We start from the raw sequence: 21,986 nt of genomic DNA, 5'->3' as shown, positions 1-21,986 counted from the left end.
TTAGACCAACGGTACATGACCAGATCCTTCCCCCGAACCCTGATTCCGGGTCAGTAAAATAACTGCAGCTCTGCCCTTGACCCTCTCGTTAATCCTCGGTGTGTACCCACTTTTAATTTTTCCCAGGACTTTTATTTTCCGAGATTGATTATTTTCAGCAGATGGATGGGGTGTCTGCGGCGAGGCATAGCTGGTTTGTACCCGCAGCTCATATTTCATTAGATAAATACACTGCATGGTGTAATCCAGGATTCTGCTGGGCACCCGGTCCTGGAAGAGGCTTTGAGGATAGAAGTCAATCAAGTCTGAGAGAGGAGAGTTATAGACACTGGATTTAGCGTTGTGAATGGGGACTTTGGTGGGCGACGTCTCTGTTTATTTACTCAGATAGTAGACATGTGGAGAGTCAGACAACCCACTCAGCTGCGTGTCTGCTCTAAGATATCACTGACTCTGCACGGAATAATCTGGAGAGAAATAAAGCATGGCACTCATTTTTTAAACAGTCAAGGATGGATTGTGGAAAGAGGGTGAATTCTGGAGGCAAATATTTTTGTACCTTGAAAACTTTCTTCAAATGGGCACGATTTTCTTTTTTTAATGTAGTACTGATGTCCTTTTTCAGGCAAGTATGAGGTTTTTTCATAAAAAAAGCCACATGGTCCAAATGCCACCCCTGGAGTTTGTGACGTGGCTAATGCAGGGTCCCAAGAAGTATGAGTGTCCCTTCAGATTCAACGGCTGCTTCTTCTTAGTTATCACTGCGGAGAGAGAATGAATGCTAATGCCGACAAGCAAAAGTGTCTGCTGAAGTGCACATGCATGGGTATCCAGGCTGTAGGTAGCTGTAGTAGCGGGTAAATGAAAATGCATGCATGGTTCCTTTGCAAGAAATAAATGCTACCAAATTTAATGTTCTTGATACATAAGATCTTAAAGAAATCCATGAATAAGCCCCCCCCCCCAGTAATATCAAGATAGGTAAAGAAAATGAACAATTCACCCAAAGAAACATACAAATGGCCTATAAATATATGAAAAATGTTTAGTCTTGATAGCAATTAAAGAATGGAAATTATCATGGCATTCCGTCTTCACCTATTCCTGGAGATTTTAAATGATTTCTTAACTTTCACTTTTGAGTGCAGGCTGACTTTAAGGAGATGGCTGGTTGTCCATTCTCGTATCAACATCACCATATATATATATCTTTTAGCAGTCATCTGATTTATAAAAAGATGTAACAAAATTTTAAATGATACAAAATTTCATTTTCAAGACAACAATATCATTTTCAAAATAACACCAAAAAGTAAGTGTATTTCACCATTCTCAGCTCATAACAGCAAAGCATGAGTGGAGGAGTAGCGGATGTTGTAGCATCATGTTTAATAAACCTTCACTAGAGAAAGGCGGTTGAAGGAAAGCAGAGAAACCGTCTTTTAAGTATTAGAATGAGAGGCGCCATAATCGTCTGGCATCCCCTCAGTGTTGCATCTATGGTTAGAAATGTACATGATGGGAACCCCAGGGATTTTCCTGATTCTTCATTTAAGGTCCCAGTCAACTGTGGCCACAAAATAACACTCATGCTGAGTTACTCTCTGTACTAAGCAGTCATCTGCATAGGTTGCTTTGTATGGGCACGGTAATCGTTCAAATTTTGGATCCTTGGCGATCCTTAGAGTCGCTCGATACTTCTGCCCCAAGTTCTCAATTTCAGCCATTACACAGTCAGTTGTACAAGGGATACCTTGGCATAGAGACAATCCATCATTGAATGCGCTAAGTCCAGTTTGGCCTTAATGGAAAAGTTGATAAAGTTGGTATCAACCAGGATGTGGTAAGGTGGGCCCAGCTGTGCGTTATATGGAAGAATAAGCAGGAGGGGTGTTGGGGGACTCCTCTTTCTTTGAGTGCACTGGGATCTTTCTTTTCAGGTTTTAATCTATCCTTTTCTTTAAGCCTCTGATCTCTGAGACTAAGCATTCCCTTCATGCTCACATACTTCCTTATTTTCTTTTGCTCCCCCATGTTCACGCTGCACTCTTGTTTCTTCCAGATTTTATTGATTTTTTAGAGAGAGGAAGGGAGAAGGATAGAGAGATGGAAACATCAATGAGAGAGAAACATCGATTGGCTGCCTCCTACATGCCCCCTACTGGGAACTAAGCCTGCAACGTGGGAATGGAACCAGGGACCTCTTGGTTCATGGGTCGAAACTCAACCACTGAGCTACACCAGCTAGGCAACACCACTTCTATTTTTAAAAATATATTTTGTTGATTTTTTACAGAGAGGAAGGGAGAGGGATAGAGAGCTAGAAACATCGATGAGAGGGAAACATTGATCAGCTGCCTCCTGCACACCCCCCACTGGGGATGTGCCTGCAACCAAGGTACATGCCCTTGACGGGAATCGAACCTGGGACCCTTGAGTCCACAGGCTGATGCTCTATCCACTGAGCCAAACCGGTTAGGGCAACACCACTTTTTAAAGTTATTACGCTTCACGATGCATTTTATTACCTGGTCGTTCTCTAAGTGCTTGTATTTTACCCCAGAGATTAATTGGTTATGTTTTACACATCCAGCCCCCTCCGTCCACCCCCAAGATAAATTCTAGAATCACTCTTGCAAGTTTCAAAGTGTAACTCTGGTGTTTTGATTGGCCGAGCATGAGTCCTATGTATTAATTCTAGACTAATTAACAAGCAATGGCACATGCTCAGTGTTGCCTCCCATCTCTAAAACATTTGTCCTGCTGATCTGAGCACTGCTTGGGCCTCCATCTCCTCACCTGGCTAGAATGAGGAACACCTATATGAGTGTGAGGGGTATTACAGATCGAGCTCCTGGTGGAGTGACTGACATATCACAGCACATAAATCATGGCTGAATAAATCAATTAACTCATCAAGGAAGGAGTGATCCAGGAAACACCAGCAATGACAACTAAATGAGTTCATCTCAGTTCTGTCGCAATCTACCTGTCCATCAGGGGTCTATGTACACCGTGGTCCTTCTGTCTCTGGCACATACTATGCTGTCTTACTCCTCTGGGTCTGGGTACCTGCTGTCCCCTTTGGTGGAATCACATCCCTTGACTCCATCCACCTGCAGTAAACTTCATCCATTTCCTATTTGACTGACAGGCCTCTGCTTAGGGTTAGCTCCTCCAGGAAGCAGTTACAGGTCCTCCCCATAGCATCAGTATTCCCCTAGGATTAAACAAGCAACCCTTCCCTTGCCCAAAGACGCACACTTTTTCTAAAAGACGCCCAGGTATAATGGCTTTGGAGCCAGGCTACCTGGTGCACACCAGCTCCATCTCACGCTAGGCACATAACTTAGGAGGAAAAGCCTTAGTCTTCTCATATGTAGAAATGTAACAGGGGTCAGAAAAGTAGCTTGTACATTGGGTCGTTTTGGGACCAAATATATTAATATACATAAGAGGTTTAGAACCAAACCTGGCACATAACAGAAGTGCTATCATTATTACATACGGGTTCTTATACAAGCTGGTCTTGTATAAGCTGCCAGAACATAGTCTAGTTTATTCATTGCTTTATCCAATGCCTAGAGCAATGCTAGGCATATAAGAAGTACTTAGTGAATATTTGTTAAACTAATGACTTGCTATATTAGATCTACTTTGGCTCTGCTCCTCTTTAAGGCAATGTTTTATTTACTGAACAGATAATAATTTCTTTATTTGAGTAGTCTGGTAAAATGCTATATTGCATTCTTGGTAACTTGTCTATTCTTTACATTGAAGGCGGTTGGATTTCTCTCTCTCTCTCTCTCTCCTTTCTCTCTCCATGTCCTTATGAATTGCAGATTAAAAAGTTTAAAGCTGTAATAGGCAGTTAGGTGGTAGTGAGACCCCTCCCACTGGAGGCATGTAAGCACCTGATGAGGGGTCAGCCTGGATGACTTTTCCAAGTCTGTGATTTTATACCCTTTGTTCTCACTGCACTTAATAAGGGCAGTTAAGTGGACCGTTTAACTAAATGGTTTTCCACTTATAGCTTATATTAGGTTAAATGCATTTTGCATATGTTTAAGATGCTTCTTAGATTGGTAAATATAATCTCACCATTTTTTTTCTGACTCTCCTGGGGGATTCTGTGACATCAGGTACTGGAAATGCATTTAATCCGCTCCCCCTGCCCCCTCCTAACAATTAGTTGGTGCCATTCCACATATTTTCCAAGTCATTTAACTTGGTCAATTTTTAATAATACAAATATATTGTATAATGTGACACTGCAATTTAAATAAGGGCATATAATATTTTATAAACCTCAAATGTGGAAAAGAGCAAGTGCATTTTTTTCCCCTCTTGCTACCCACAGATATAAAAATAAAGAATCTTTGGGAAGGATTCTGGGCAAGATATCAGGAAGACAGGTCTAGTCTTGGCTTTCCCACTGATAAGACAGGGCAAGGGCTTAATGTTTCTTCTGCATTTGGAGATTCAAAATGCACAGCAGCCTTTGTGAACGATTAGGATCTAACAGACCCCGGAGCTGGACTCCTCTTGCATAATGTAAACCTATGATGCACCAGGAGCTACCCAAACATTCCCCAGCCTAGCACAGACAGCAGAGCTGGAAGGAACATTCTGACTTGGTCTGGCCACGCCGATGAGTTAGAGCCTAGGAGAAAACAGGATGTGGGCTCCTGAGAACTGTAATGAAGACCAGAAGCACTGGCCTCAGCATCGGGGCTTCTGAGTGAGATTCTGCCTCTGTCTCCCCTTGTCCCTTCCCCAAGACATACACAGAGGGACTTCTTCCCAGCGAACCGCAGACATTCACGGACTCTCTCCATAGCTTTACAGTACACATACCATGTTTTGATGGCCAGCAATCTCTATTTGCTTGCTCTCTCTTATTGATGCTGTTTTCTCCAAAGGAGGTTTCATCCTATCCACCTAGAGGAGAAAAAATACTTTCAAAACAAGACAAAAATGAAAAAGGAATCAAAGGAATCAATCAACCTCCTCCCTCCTGCTCACTCAGTCTGTCTTGTGTGCTACATCGATGCAATTTGGAGTCTGCAATGGAAAATAAGATTATTGCAACCACATATTCAGCCCTTTGCTGATACCTTCGCCCTTTCCCCTAATCCATGGTCGGCAAACTGCGGCTCTCGAGCCACATGCGGCTCTTTGGCCCCTTGAGTGTGGCTCTTCCTAAGCCTTAGGAGTACCCTAATTAAGTTAATAACAATGTACCTACCTATATAGTTTAAGTTTAAAAAATTTGGCTCTCAAAAGAAATTTCAATCGTTGTACTGTTGATATTTGGCTCTGTTGACTAATGAGTTTGCTGACCACTGCGCCTAACCTATGTTAGGCCCTCTCTGCCTGATGCCCTCTGACACTCAATACTTTTGTTAGAGTACCTGACACCATTTGGGTGATTATTTCTAAGTGGTTCTCTCCCTTTTTAAAATATATATTTTATTGATTTTTTTACAGAAAGGAAGGGAGAGGGATAGAGAGTTATAAAGATCAATGAGAGAGAAACATCGATCAGCTGCCTCCTGCACACTCCCTATTGGGGATGTGCCCACAACCAAGGTACATGCCCTTGACCAGAATCGAACCTGGGACTCTTGGGTCTGCAGGCTGACGCTCTGTCCACTGAGCCAAACCGCTTAGGGCTTCTCTCCCTTTTTAGATGAAAAATCCACAAAACTACTGAGCATGCCTGTCTTGTTTCTCAGCTTTTTTCCCCAGCATCCCATCTAATGCGTGGGACAGTAACCACCCAGGAAGTGCCCGGTTCTGACATTTAGTCTGGTTTTTATTTCAGTTTAGCACATAGCAGTATGAAATTAGGTGGGGGTGGTGTGGACATAAGACTTCACACTTTTCTCATTGAATTATGGGTATCAGTGAGGTGCCAATACTTTTGGAATTCCTGTTTTGCAAGTTTTCTGCCAATGTGAATATGGGCAGAGAAAGTTTAAAAAAATATTGTACAGTTCAATGCATTGAAGAAGAAAATGCACAGTGCCTAACACTGACATTCTCTTGACATGTGGCAGGTTTCAGAGAGTAACTGTTGAGCCAGTTCTTTAGGATTTTTCTAAGAAAATAAAAAGCGTTGGGGGTTCAGTTTGAACCAAGTAGAAGGGAGCATAGAGTGAGTCCTTCCGCTCCTCTCAAGTTCAACTCCTGTTCTACAGGAAGGTTGGGCTTGATCTGGGGTAGAGTCATTCATTGGGCAATGGGGCAGAGGGGCTCATTTAAGTCACACACATTGTACTATGGTTAGTGAAAGGGATCAGGTTGGGGATTTCTTGAGTAATTGGTGGAAATAATTACTTCTTTTTTTGTATCAGAATGTAATTTTTTTTCTTCTTCCTCTACATCATCATTTTCTGGCTCTTTAGGACAAAAATAGTAGAAAATATCCAAACATTTTCTAAATGTTTCACAATGGGAAGACTTGACCAAATCAATTTTGGTCCTTTTTTTTTTTTTGGTCAGAATGCAGGGGGTTCAATTTTCAAAAGCAGAAGGCGTTCCTTGGCCAAACCTATGTGGAGCCCTTTCAATTTATGGTTCAATAGCCAGAAACAGGCAACAGCAGCAGCTAAATCTTTCTTTCTTTGTTCCCCTTTTCCTTTTTGTTCAAGTGACTGCAATCACCATGTTAAACTCATTATATCATTTCCTAATTTACTTGGAATGTGTATTTGTAGAGTTCTACATGCATACATATCTATCTATACTTGTAAGGAAAATGAAGTCAATATTTACCAATTTTTTTGTAAGTCAAATAAATCCAAATGCAGCAGACCTTGTGCAAATAAGAACTCAGAGCAGCATGCATGGTGGGTCTGCGAGCTCCGAGGAGCTGATTGTATAGCTCGCTTTCTGCACTCACTCTGCCTCCATCTCCGGCCTGGGATCATACCTGATAAGGCACTTGGGCAATTGGTTCTGATTTCAACTGAAGTCTTTCAGTCCAAGTTTATTTATTTAGATTTTGTTGTTGTTGTTGTGAAATATTACATTCGTTGCTAATGCCAAACTTCTAAGAAGAGATTTATGTTTTCCAGGTTTGCTGTCTTTCTTTTTCTGTGGTTTGCAGATTGATAGGGAAGAATGATCCTGAATTAGGGATTGTTTGTCCCACTGGCAAATACTCTGATACATGGAAAATAGGGCTTGTCATGAATCATTTGATTGTAGGATCAGAAGGCACCTCGCAAGCGTAACTACTGTCTCCAATTGGTCTGGCCTCGAGCATTCTATTAGCATTCTTTTCAAGGTTCAAGACATTAAGAAGTCTGATGGATACAAATGAGCTTCCTCTGGCATTTTATAAATAAGGGTTTATATTTTGGATAGGCACCAAGATAGGCCTGCTTCATATATGTTTTCAAAATAATAATAAAAAAAAAGCTAAGCAATACTGGGTCCTTATTTTCTCTCATCTTTGAAACCACAGGTAAGATAAAAAGCAGTTTAATCCAAATTCTAATTCTCTGTACACATGTAGGAAATATCCCACTTTCAAAGGGGGTTGGGAAGAATTTAATGACCCTACAAGACTGTGTTTTCATATTCATTCTCATTCTTCTCTTCTCTGCCTCTCCTCTCCTCTTCTTTGTTTCTCCTCCCTCTATCTCTCTTTTCTCTCATTCCCTTCTGTCCCTACAAAAATAAGTAAGAAGGATAAAGAAGTTATTTAGCTGGAACAGATTGGAACTGAGCAGAGTTGAACAGCCATGAATCTTCCACAATGAAATGCAAATTTGTCTAAGCAATGATGCCAAATATTTTTTGTCTTCCCTTTTCAATGGTAGCAATAGCAGAGAAGCAGATTGGCCCAGTGATCAGGAGGGAACCTTGCCCAACTCCTGGTCTTAATGAAACGGGGCCTTAAAAAACCAAGAGCAGCTTCTTGGCAGAGGTTCATGGGCTCCATCAGAGCAAGGCTTTGGTTAAGCTCTCCCCACCCTCTTCTCATCCCTATTTCTGTTCTTAATCCTATTCCCCTTCTTTCTCTTCTTCCCCTTTTTCTATCCTAGCCACCCTGCCCCCTCCCCCTACTGCCCCATCAATGTTTTCTGGGTAAAAGTTTCTTGATATTTCTTAATGAGGTGATCATTTTGACTTTAGAGCACATCAGACCCAAAGTATAAAGAATGGTCCTGCCTAGTGGGATCCAATTCGATAAGGTTACCAGTTTCCTTATGTCGGAGTGGGTGGGTAAGGCACAGAGATTCTGCTTTGTGATTATTTGACCTTCATCTGTATGCCCCTCCTCTTCACCTCCACCCATGAGATAAACTGAGACTTCTACTTGGAGTGAAATGAGATTTTGCATCCTGATGAGGTGCAATTGATCAACACACATGGCCTCCATATCCCACTGTGGCCATGTGTTGGTTTGTTTGTATCCTCTGGGCCTGGCTATGAGAAGACTCTATGGCTTGGAGAGGGGAGGGTGGTGGTGGTGGTGGTGGTGGTGGTAAGACAGAGCAGGTAGTTTGCTTGTTCTTCACAGTAGTTAGAATGTTGGGTGCCATGGGTTTGAGGCCCCTGGAGGTTTGATTAAGGAACACAGGGCAATGATACGCAAAGGCAGGGACGCTGGCTGTCAATGTTTCTGAAGTGGTAAATCCCCCTGCTGTGTTTCCTAAGCACCAGAACACCAAAGTCCAGTGGGTTAGCATAGGTTCATGTGGGCAGAGAATGGAACCAAACTCAACACATTCATGTAAACTGGACTGAAAATCCACTGATATGAAATTTGGAGAATCTGAGGAAATAAGGTATTGTTCCAGCTATCCTTATCTGCCTAGTGCAGTGATGGCGAACCTTTTGAGCTCGGCGTGTCAGTATTTTGAAAAACCATAACTTAACTCTGGTGCCGTGTCACATATAGAAATTTTTTGATATTTGCAACCATAGTAAAACAAAGACTTATATTTTTGATATTTATTTTCTATATTTAAATGCCATTTAACAAAGAAAAATCAACCAAAAAACTGAGTTCATGTGTCACCTCTGACACGCGTGTCATAAGTTCGCCATCACTGGCCTAGTGAGAACTTTACCCCGTCATTTCAGTCCTTACAGGTGGGCAACTATTGAATTTTCTTTAAAAGCAGTTCTGGGGGGAAAAAAAACCTGGAAACATCCTTTGAACACACTTCTTTGGAAATCTCTCTTGATACTGGCCTTTTATAGTATTTTTTTGAACCGAAGCATCCCATGTTTTAACACATTATTTTTCCCCTGGAAACTGACTTATTACAGCTGATGAACTGGCCTTCCAAAATGTTAATTTAGCCTCACCCCTGTTCCTTCCAGCCATCAGTCAAGCTGAATTACACTTTCCAAGTTGATAATTTCCAGTTCCAGTTCTGTGGATCCCATCTTCTCAACTTGTCATCACCTAAAATATTAGTTTTAAATTGGATAATAAAGATGCATTACATCTCTATCAAGTGCAGATAAAACAGCATGACACCTAATATGTTTGTAGTCCTCTACATGAAACTACTTACAGAACTTTTCAAGAACATCTTTTTCCCCCAAAACATAGATGCTATGAGTCAGTGGAGATCACTTGAATCATCTTTAATAAAGTGAACTATGTCTGGTTTCCTGGGTCTCTGTTTATCTACTGAATATGAATCTCTAGTCTGAAGGAGTCTGCACTCCAATCCCTCCCCTCCCACCTAACAAGCAAAAGTTTCAAAATAGAAGCTTTCTTATACTGTATTAATTGCTCCTTTTTGTCTACTGTCTTCTCCTGGAGCAAAGGATAAAAGGAGGACTTACTTGATAAGCTTTAAAAAATTTGGTGCTTAATTCCACTGGGAATTTTCTCTTGTGTGTTGTTGCCACCATTTTGGAAAGCCATAACCAATGCCGGCTAAGAGCTATATGGGGCGGAGGGGAGAGAAAGCTGTAGAAGCAGAGAATCCAAGGAGGGTCTGTTCAAGAATAGATTAGGCTTGCAGAGGAACAGAGCTGGGGCAGAGGTGATCAGAAAGAATTTATTTACTTTCTGAAGCCAAAGCTACAGAGTCAGCATTGTTGAATACATACATCATTCTGTTGACTAGTTGGGAGACCAGCTTTGAAGCCAGACTGGGTTCAAATTCCAACAGTACTTACCTTGTAGTGTTTTGGGAGCATAAAGTGTTAATATAAATACATATCAGCCCATAGTGAGTATTTGCTAATATTAGCTGCCCACGGTTGAATGGAACTTAGTTTCCCTTGCAGGAGAGTAATTCACCCCAAGTCACGTACCAACCTGCCAAATGTGGGAACTAACTATTGTATTAATAGGCTCTCCTGAAGTCATACAACTAAAACATCTCAATGACATTTATTTCTTCAATTAACTTCAATTTGAACACTTAATGTTAGATAATGGGCCTTATAAGAATTAATGATTCGGCCCGGCTGGCGTGGCGCACTGGTTGAGCATCAACCTATGAACCAGGAGGTCAAGGTTCAAACTGCAATCAGGGCACATGCCCAGGTTGCAGGCTCAATCCCCAGTGGGGGATTTGCAGGAAGCAGCTGATCCATGATTCTCTCTTATCACTAATGTTTCTTTCTCTCTCTCCTCCCTTCCTCTCTGAAATCAATAAAAATCTATTTTTAAGAAAGAATTAATGATCCAAGGTTATATTAGTAATCCATCTATCCATTCACCCAATGAAATTTGTAGTTTCTTTACTCTGTTCCCAGGCCCCATGGGGAAATAAAGACAAAAATGACAGTAAGTGCTTAGGCAGAAGTCACGGCATAAAGATGAGTGATGAAGGGGTTGCCAGATAAAATTCAGGAGAGCCAGTTAAATTTCAATTCCAGATAAACAATGAATAATTTTTAGTATAGGTATGTCCCAGATACTGCATTTACTTTTGGGTGAGTTGATGAATCCTAATGTTCACTCCCTCTCCTCTTTTATCTCTAAAGCCACTGTGGGCACTCGTCAGACCAGGAAGGCCAGAACGGACTTAATAACTGAAACCTCAGATAAGTTCTGCTCCTCATGAAGGGAGATGATGAGTGAGTCAAGAACACCTTAGACAAGTTCTCCAACTTATAGACCAAAACTCTGTCTGTGACAGATGTTTTTTTCCTGTCTACAAATTCTGCTGCATATTACTCCCTTCACTCCCCCAAATTTTCCAACCAGCAGCACTTTCAATCAAAATAAAATACCTTCCTAAGATAAATTGATTTCTAAGCTCTCCACAAGTTCCCTATAGAAAACCATGGGGAGCTACATGGAGAGGAGCAGCAGAATTTGTAAAACACCTTTTTGATCCACTTATCATATATTTACATACATCTACATATATACACATATACATCTATGATACATGTGGTGTGTATCTGCGTGTATGTGGACATAGATACACACACAGTGGTGTGCGTTCCTTGGAATAGCAGTGGCTACTTGTTCACTTCTTGCTGTGCACAGTGATTAACTGGAACATCCCTTGCTGCCCTGATGGTCTTGCACCTGAGAGTAAGTGCTCTTTGGGGATTTAACTGAATCCTCCCAGACTGGGTGGTTTCCTGTCTGGCCTGAACTCGCAAAACAAGGGAGCTGCTGGAGCTGAAAATAGCACTTGGCCTGATGGCTCGGGCATTGACCGAATTTGGAAAAGTCCTGGATTTGGGGGGGGGCAAGGACACCCCAACATCAACAAAGTATTGAATGGATTGGCTGATGATATAATTCTAGGGCCTGGGAGTTAGAATTTCTCAGTTCAGCTGCTTCTCTTAATTTACAAAGGTTCCATGATTTAATTTCTTGTTTTATCTTGCGGTTCTTCCACTTCCCACACCCAACTCTGTCAACACCCATTGCCGGCAACTTGAGTGCTGTGACACTGTTATTAAAAAATACTCGAGTTGACAGTCTCAGGAAATGTGATGACTGACATACTAGTACACTTGATGTTCAGTAAATGTTTGCTGGATGAACTATAAGCTAAAGAGTTTACCATGATGGCCACTCTATGTTGGCTGAAATTGGGTATGATGAGTGACAAGATTACCATGAAATGTCCTAAACATGACCTCCAAAGAGGATGAACTTTGGATAACAGATGGCAAATCCATTAGGTTGATTCTGCCACTTCTCAACCACCTTCAACAAAGGAAAGGTCTTTCCCAACACAGTGCCTGAGTGGCCTTTATCTGTTGTAAAAATTCTTGTGAAATTCCCATGTCCCAATACTTTCTCCCAAAATATTAAAGAACTTGGTTTAGCAAGGCTTTGCTACAATATGGGATGAAGCTGCCTTCCTTATGTGTGTGTTGTAGGTCTTAATTAATTGTCACTTATAAAATAATTTGCGGTCTGGACAAGAGATTCCATGAGTATATATTTTTTTTCCCTTCCACAAAATTTTCCACTGAGTAATGACTAACCTTTTTATTTCGGTGGAGCCACTGGTGACTGGTGAAAGGAGAAGCCAAGCTCAGCAGCCTAGATTCTGCTGCTATGGGCTTGAGCTGTTTCCACTTCCTTTTTAGAAACATCAGGCTACATAATTTTTCATGTGTGTGTCTGCTGAAAAATTTTGGTTTGTCACTTTTTTTTCCTTCACCACTTCTGGGTTATTTTTTCTTGTCTGCAATTGAAACTTTTTCATATGAGGCTACACTGGAGGAGATGAAGAGTGAGAGAGAAGACTGACAGCTTATTGTCAAACAGTAAAGCAAATGATAGGTTGGGGACTTTTGATTAACAGGAAATGAATACTGAATATCAAGCCATCTTTAAGTCTTCACACACTCATTACAACTTACCAATAAGATGGTTTTTTTTGTGTGTGTGTGTGTATTTATTTACATGAACAATAGCCAGATGTCAATGGACCCAGAAATAAACTGAGTTTCAAAACTCTTGCTAGTAGAATCAAGACTGTTAATAGCCAGGATTGGCAAAAATGTAGGAAAATAGGAAGCCTTCTACACTGATGGTGGGCATGTACAATGGTGCCACCATTTTGGAAAATAATTTGACATTTTCTAACAGATAAATTTACCATATGGCTTAATAATTCCACTTGTGAGTATTTACCCAATGTTAAAAAAAAAAAGCATTATTCATAGTGGCCAAAAAATAAAAACAATCCAAATGTCGATCAACTGATTAACAAAGTGTCAATAATAAAATACTATTAAAAAGGAACAAATTACGGATACATGTTACAGCATGGATATATTTTTATTATGCTAAATGAAAAAAGTTATATGCAAAACATATGTATAGAATTATAAATCCGGTATCATTCTATTCATATAAAATTATGAAGAAAGGCCAGTGTAGAAAGACCTAAAGCAGATTACTGGTCGCCTGCTGTTGTGCCTGGTTACTATTATTTCTATAACCCTGGTCACCATTCTCCGTTGGAGTTTACCAGCTAGCGGAAGTCAATTAGTAGATCTTGAAATTAATGAGATGCTTTGGGTTTCCATGTGTTTGAATGCTTTGGTGGGGAAACTCTTAATAACCCAATGAGCTCTGTATATCCAGATCTTGATAAGATTTTCCACGTTGAATGAAAAAAAGAAAATGCCACTCATATACAATTTCATAAACAAACAGACCTTCTTAGGATCTGACTGCCTTTTGGTCTTTTCCTGATAGGTTGCTTAGGTGATGTCTATAGCCAATGGACACTCAACTTACGAGGAATGACAACTGGCAGGTTTCTCTAGGGGCTATTGGGTAATGCTGCAGCAGCAGCTCCTGGAATTTGCCATGGGAGGAACTCAGGAGATTTCTTTCTTTGTAATAAATTTGTAGAAAATTGGGTTTATTAAAACAAGACTGCATTAAAAATGCAGGACAAATGCCGCATTTATCCAGGAATTTGTGAAAAGTAGTCAACTTCCCTCTCTGCTTCAGTTGTACTGTGTGAACTTGACCTATGCTCTCAGCATCTTCCTGGTTGTTGTATTGTATACGTTATGCCTTATAAGATAGTTGGGGAATGACATAGTGTGTTTTACTGACATGCTCTCACCCTCACAATGTCTCCTGGTTGTTTACTGTTGCCATCCTGGGACCTCTTGGTGAAAGGGCTGAGTGTCTCTGCTCCAACAGGTGGGAGATACGGGGAGGAGGAGAGAACCCGTGTTCACAGTCATAGTTCTGGAGAGAAACCATGCAATCTGGAGGCCTCTTTTTCTGGTCCTTGCACAGTGCTGTGTGTTCCTGGCTTGTATTCTCTTTGCAATCCAAGTACTCCTTGAAATAGTAGCTAAATGGAGAGGCCATAACAGAGGCATAAGCTACATGCAAAGTTAGGAGAAGGAAAGGGTATGTCCCTGTATAAAAATCAGGAAGGGGTTCATAGAGAAAAACGCATTTGAATGTGAAAGATAAATAGGATTTTACATGAGAAAATTTGGAGAGTGAGCATGCTAAACAAAAGAAACAGGGTAAAGATAGTTGATAACATTCTGTAGGGTGTTTGGGGCCACTGAGAAAAATCCCCATTAGCTGAAATGTTTATGAATAAGGGAAACAAACAAAAAAAGTGAAGAGGAAGATGATACCTAAAGGTAGATCAGACTAGTTGTGTTTGGCCTTGGATTCTAGGCTGAGGAATGTGGAGATATGCAGCTGGCATGCCATGGCTATCCAACGGTTTATTTTTAATTAATTACCCAATTTAACAAAAATTTTTAAAATGTCTACTTTGTGCCAGGCACTGTCCTCAACAAGCTCAGGCTATTTTAATAAACAAAATACACAGCCAGCTCTGCCCTCATGAAACAGAGTCAGGCAATTGATCATAAACATAATGAATGACATTTATTAGGACAATTTAATATATTACTTCAATCATAATTACATTTAATTATAATAGACTCTTTAGTAGAGATAAAGTTTACAGAAGAGTGTGTAGCAGCCATGGAGTATCCTAAATGCTGGGGGTAAAGGGTGGGTTGTAATGTGTGTAGAATAGTCAGGGCTGCCTCACTGAGAAGATACCCTTTGGACACATTTTGAGGGAGGGCAGGAAGTTTGCAATGAACATTCCAGGTACAGGGAGTGGTCAAAGCAAAGGTGGGAGCATATCTGTTGTATCATGGGACAGGGTGTGCTTGTGGGGAATTATACTACTGTCCATTGATAAAGTACATGGATGTGGATACTGCTATCGGAATGATGACAATTATATTACTGCCGAGGCTGTATTAATTTTTATGTTTAAATGCTTTTAAATAGATAATTTCAACATTTGCCCTTAAAGCAACCTTGTGAAGGTGGGAGGAGTAGGTAGAATAATTCCCATTTTATAGGTGGTGAAACAGAGCCCCAAGACTTTATGTAATTTGCTCAAGGTCAAACACAAGGTTTAGGAGTCTCTGTACTCAGGCCAGCACAACGCCTCTCTGTGGGCCTGTGGGCTGTCATCAGCAGGGGGCATAGTAAAGTTCTCAGATAAAGAGTAGGAGAGCTCCTATAAAAAACAGTCCTGTGATGTCAGGACTTCGGGAAATGCCATCCCCACCCCATTCCATGGGCTGCCTGAGGCTCAGGGAACTGCCACCTCTCCTCTTAGGAATGTCAAGTCCCAATGTTGCCATCTCCGATGAGATCCTACTGTCTTGGTTTGCTTGTCTTGGTGGGTGGTGGAAGGAATGAGTGTGATTCTCTCATCCTACAACACTGGTGTTTTCTTGGGCTTGGGGCAAAAAGTTGTGTAGATTCCAAAGATGGTGCACCCAGTTCTTACTGGAGTAAGGAACATGCTCTTATGAGATCATCTTCCCGCTGACCCCAGGAGAAAGCAAGAAACCTGCAGGAATGTGTCACAAAGGAACACCACCTGAAACACGGAGTGACAGACACAGGTTCCGCTGTGGGAAGTGCGACTCTGGTTTTTACCCTGGGAACTGTCACCTCCTCGGCTTCCGGAGTGAAGTTCACCGAACACTGGCCAATGACATGCTCTTGGCATTGCCTCCTAGAGCAGTGATGGCGAACCTTTTGAGCTCGGCGTGTCAGCATTTTGAAAAACCCTAACTTAACTCTGGTGCCGTGTCACATATAGAAATTTTTTGATATTTGCAACCATAGTAAAACAAAGATTTATATTTTTGATATTTATTTTCTATATTTAAATGCCATTTAACAAAGAAAAATCAACCAAACAAATGAGTTCGCGTGTAACCTATGACACGCGTGTCATAGGTTCTCCATCACTGGCTTAGAGAGTGGTCAGCATGCGCTGTTTCTACCGCTCCACTCAGAAAAACTGAATGAGATCCCTTGGACTTCCAAATGAATCACAGGGCATATACTCTCTTTTCTTGTAGCGCATCCCTAAAGCTGCATCTATTGCCCTCTTTCCATAATTTAGTTGTTACTTCTCAGGACACTTTGGTTAAAAGAAAGAAAATAGTTCCATTTCACTTTTTTCACCAAGTTGGCTAGTGACAAAGACAGAAAATGCATTGTATACTAACAATTTTGATGAGAAAGGATCTTTTCTTGCCTCCTTTTCTTTTCCTTCTTCCTTTTTTATTTTTCCACGCCCAGCCTGGCTACTGGGGCCAAGTGCATTGCCAAGGGTCTACAGTACAATTTTCTTCCAAGGCATGTGTCAAAGGAGAAACAAAGCAAATTTCTCCCACATTTTTTTTTTTATATTCTTCACAAAGACAGGCCCAAATCCCTTAGTTCCGCTTTAATCATCTGTCTCATGACAAGTCCTCGGATGCCCCAAATAACTGTGTCAAATCAGATTAAAATTTTAAGTCCTCTGTGGAAGCGCGGAGCCGGAATGCCTCTGGTGATCCGAGTCCCTTCTCGCTCTACCCTGAAGACAGCTCCTGTGACCCTAATACAAGGATCAGTGGCTGGATTAGAGGAAAGAGATGGAAAACGGTTGTGAAGGTGTCAACTGCTGGCAATGCTGGCGGCAACAGCCCACTGGGAGGAATGGTGCTCCTGAAGAAACAGACTTTCTTCTGGAAGAATGGGCTCCCGGCGAGCTTCCTCTGTGGGGTTCCCTCAATAGACCAGAGCGTGGATGGTACTGGTGTGGTCCAGAGCCACACTGCTCCTTCAGGGCAACACTGTTGAGCTCCTGCCAACAGGCTGTTGACACTTTGTTGACCGTTTTTTCCTTTCTACCTACCTACTCTCTCCCACTCAGCCTTCAAACTCTCAGGGTTCCCTGCCCAACCACCCCCACTCCTCCTTAACCTGCTCTCTGAATGCCTGGGAGACTGGCCTAAGGGGCCAGAGTAGGATGCTAACAAGGGGTGATATCAGAGGTTGGAAAAGGGGTCACAGACGAAACAGGAAGAGATGTGTGGGCTACAAGGAGCTACTGTCACTCACCAGGACTCCTTGAGACTTTCTGAAAGCAGTGGGGTGTCTGTCTAATGGAAAGCCACGTGATGGAAACAGGATTGTGTGGGGAGGGGGGATGTTCTCAAGGACACAGGCTAGGGCTGTCCCCTTTAGCAAACAGAAACACATGATATCCAGCTGATTCTGAATTGCGGATAAAACACAATGTTTTCTTTTTTAGTGTAAGTATGTCCCATGCGATATGTGGGACATACTTATATTGTATTACTTATTTTTAAATATGTTTTTATTGTCTTCAGAGAGGAAGGGAGAGAGAAAGAGAAAGATAGAAACATCAATGATGAGAGAGAATCATCGACTGGCTATTTCTTACTAGGGATTGAGCCTGCAACCCAGGCATGTGCCCTAACCAGGAATTGAACTGTGAGCTCCTGGTTCATGGGTCGATGCTCAACCATTGAGCCACACCAGCTGGGACCCATACTTATATTTTATTTTTTAAAAATATATTCCATTGATTTTTTACAGAGAGGAAGGGAAAGGGATAGAGAGTTAGAAACATCAATGAGAGAGAAACATTGATCAGCTGCCTTCTACACACCTCCTACTGGGGATATGCCTGCAATCAAGGTACATGCCCTTGACTGGAATCTAACCTGGGACCTTTCAGTCCGTAAGCTGACTATCCATTGAGCCACACCAGCTGGGGCCATATTTATATTTTAAGTAATTATTCGTTGCTTATTTCCAATTCAAATTTAATTAGATATCTTATATTTTATTTGGCAACCCTGATCCAGACCCTGTGTTAAAAGTATAATTAATTTATCCCAATGGGCAAACAACAAATACAGGAGCCCATGCAAATATACTCAGCAGGTGAGGATAAATGCCCATAGAGAAATGTAACATGGAGTCAGGGGGAGGTAGCTGGAAGGAGAGGGTGCTATTTGGGGAGAAATACAGTGTCTCCTTAAGTGCCTAGGTGTGAATCCTGTTGTAATATCCACAAATGGTGAGCTTAGCCAACTACTTAGCTGGCCTGCCTTTGACACCTCATCTAGAGCAATGCAGCTAGAAATAAATGCCGCCTCACTGGCTTCTTGATTTAAAAGAGTAAATATGTGTTAAGAGGTCAGAATCTAGCCTGGCCCTGTGAGTGCTGGCTTTCCTGGGTCCCACTATCCTGATTCCACCCCTCTGCCTGACTGGCTGCCACGTCCCAGCCCCATTTTCCAAGTGATCCCAACTCACCCAGAAACCATTGGTTCTTGTTTGATATGAAATTAATTTTACATGCCTAGTAAGGAAGGACTTATTTCTAACATGGTAGGGGGAGACAAAATTTAACTTTGGAAATTCTCTTTCACAGGTAATTTGGGAAGTAAGGGGAGATATTTAAAAGTTTCTGTTGAATTCTTTTAAATTTATATGATGCTATTATACTAAACCATGTAAAATAGTTGATATTTATTGTTGACCTATAAACTCAGCCATTTTATATAAATTTATTAAACAAATAGATATTAGGCTGGGTTTATTTTTATTTTTATTTTGTAGCCAACTTATTCTCACAGCATAAATCTGACTTATTCATTTACTTGTTTTTAATAAAATAGTGTCCACTGTGATTCCCTCAATGCTCCATGCCACGGCTCCTGAATGAAGTTAGGTTCCGTTACTTTTGTATAATCACTTCTTAAAAATTCTCTAAATTTGCAAGATGCATTTTCCTCAATAGAGTTCTTTTTTATCTTTGAGTTACACTTAAATTTCATCAGGCAGCCATTAATTTATTTCCTAGTACAGGTAAGGCTGTCAAAAATAAACCATAATTAATATCATTGACCACAGGAAGAAATGTTAGTATAACTTTTTTATCTCATAAATAAAAAATATGTGTACACACACACACACACACACACACACATATACACGTATACATATACTACAGGCCCGGTGCACGAAATTTGTGCACTGCAGGGGGGGGTGTCCCCCAGCCCAGCCTGTACCCTCTCCAATCTGGGACCCCTTGAGGGATGTCCTACTGCCCTATGGGATCGGGCCTAAATGGGCAGTCGGACATCCCTCTCACAATCCAGGACTGCTGGCTCCCAACCGCTTGCCTGCCTGCCTGCCTGATTGCCCCTAACCTCTTCTGCCTGCCAGCCTGATCATCCCCTAACCACTCCTCTGCCATCCTGATTGATGCCTAACTGCTCTCTTGCAGGCCTGGTCCCCCCCAACTGCTTTCCCCTGTAGGTCTGGTTGCCCCCAACTGCACTCCCCTGCTGGCCTGATCGCCCACAACTGCCTTCCCCCTGCAGGCCATCTTGTGGCCACATGGGGGCGGCCATATTTGACCACATGGGGGTGGCGAACTTGTGTTGGAGTGACAGTCAATTTGCATATCACCTCTTTATTATATAGTATATGGAGAGGAGTTTTGTCAGATCTTTAATTTCTATTCCCGTCCTTATTATCCTAATCACTCTTCTTTTATTTCTTGTAATCTTTAAAAATCCTTAATAATAAAGGAAAGTTATGTTAACCTAGAATTAAGCACTTAAACAAGATAAGAGAGTGTGAAATATGGTTTCTACATATGCTTATATACATCCAGAGAGACTCAGTATTTCTTTAATGACATTTCACGCTTTGTGTTTATGTGAGACACTTCGGAGAAAGTCTAGAAACTTCCAGCCCAGATAACTGTCCTTAGCTCCTGTCTCTCTGTTTCTGATTCCCTCCAGATCCCTTCCCCTTGGTCACTGTTTCTTTGCCTTCCCTGCCCTCCTCAAAATTCCTGACCAGAACCCTTCCCGCCCCCCCTCAAAGGTTAGAGTCCGTGGATGGATGGGCAGCTGGTGTGAGCATCTTGGAGTCAGAGTGGCAGGATGTGTGACCAAACAATTTATTAACCATGTGTTTCCCATCTCGGGGGTTAGATGGGTTACCTGCCAGCCCCTAATTAGCGGGTGTGAAACATCTTTGTTACCTCAGGCTAGTGAGTGAGCTCAAGTTGAGACCGTAGTCTTATAGTGATTGACGGGAAAACAGGGTCCCCAGGAGCGCCCAGCTGGGGTTGAGGCTGCAGCAGGATGTGCCTCTGAAAGTCACACAAATATTCCTGTGTCTGGAAATAGTCGGTGTATCTCACTAAATGAAGTTGGGTCTGAGACTGACACTGCCCCCAAACTACGTCCCATTTCATCCAAGCCCACACCCTGAAAGCCACTTTTTCTTTAATTTTATTTAAATTAGGAAAATATAAGAATCTAGTTTCTTTTTTGTTGTTGTTTTGAGAATTTAGTTTCTTTAGGAAGGATTTTTTAAAAATCCTGTTGGGCATCTTAGACCATTATTAAAAAAGAAATGATATGAATTCTTAAGAAGACTTATCCTGATATGTTTTTAAATAACTAATTGATTAAAGAAATAACATTCGGTAGATATTTAGTGAGTTCTTGTGTGCAGAGCCGGCCAGGCTGGAGAAGGTGCTTCCTCTCTACCTGGTGTCACCATGGGCTTTCTTTCTGTTGTTTCTTTGCCTTAAATCTGTGCATCTACATCTCATTTTCAACAATAAATGTGCTCCTGAAAGAGGATGTGTACATAGAATTTTTATAAATTGGATCCATTTCGAGCAGGGGTGGGCAAACTTTTTGACTCGAGGGCCACAATGGGTTCTTAAACTGGACCAGAGGGCCGGAACAAAAGCATGGATGGAGTGTTTGTGTGAACTAATATAAATTCAAAGTAAACATCATTACATAAAAGGGTACGGTCTTTTTTTTTTTTTTTAGTTTTATTCATTTCAAACGGGCCGGATCCCGCCCGAGGGCCGTAGTTTGCCCACGGCTGATTTAGAGTAATAGTGATCTCCTCAATTTGTGTTACGAGTCCACAGGTTATAATTTTCTGAGTTATGATGTATATACTTCACAGTTATAGGTCTCTCTTGAGTAGGGTTCTGAACCTTGGCACTATTGTGGATTGATTAACTTGGGATGTTTTGGACTGATTCATTCTTTACATGGGGGCTGTTCTGTTCCTTTTATTATATTTAGCAGCGTTGTTGGCCTTCACCATCTACACCCTGGTAGCAACCTCCTGCCCCAGTGTGACAACCCAAACTGTCTCCAAACTTTGTGAAATGGCCCCCTGCAGAGCAAAAATCACCCCCAGATGAGAACCACAACTACAAAAGAAGTGTCTGAATTTACAACATGAGAGTAGATAGGGGAAATGTTCTTTTAGTGCTTCGATGAGAAAAATAATCCTCAAGGGACAAAATAGCCCTTCATTGTATTTAAATAGTCTACAAACCTGCATCCTCAGTAACTGAGTTCAATGACTATGAAAGTGGCCTTTACTATGATGAGACAGCATCACCATCAATGTCAGAAATTTTCAGTAGTTGTTCTAAATTACAGCAATCTTTCTGGAATGTTGGATTGTCCAATAAAAATAAAGTGTCTCCACACATGTCATCCATTTGATCACTCCTCTAGTCACAGCCCAACTTTAAGAAATCATTGATTTTTGAGTCCTTAACCCGGCAGCTTTCTGAGCTGCTTGGAGAGTGGATTGCACAGGAAGGAGAACTGGTGGCGAGGGCACCTCACAC

The 21,986-nt window shown here is 41.5% G+C and overlaps 1 pseudogene; it reads right to left on the bottom strand.

Annotated features, from left to right (window-relative positions):
- Window positions 1–1,547: 1,547 nt before the first annotated feature.
- Window positions 1,548–2,034, bottom strand: LOC132217881 (rRNA-processing protein FCF1 homolog; annotated as a pseudogene).
- Between the last annotated feature and the right edge of the window lie 19,952 nt (window positions 2,035–21,986).

This window comes from Myotis daubentonii, chromosome 16 (assembly GCF_963259705.1).
Source record: "Myotis daubentonii chromosome 16, mMyoDau2.1, whole genome shotgun sequence".
NCBI classification, from domain to species: domain Eukaryota; kingdom Metazoa; phylum Chordata; class Mammalia; order Chiroptera; family Vespertilionidae; genus Myotis; species Myotis daubentonii.
The sequence above is the reverse complement of the archived record's forward strand: the minus strand, read 5'-3'. Positions and strand labels throughout refer to the sequence as shown.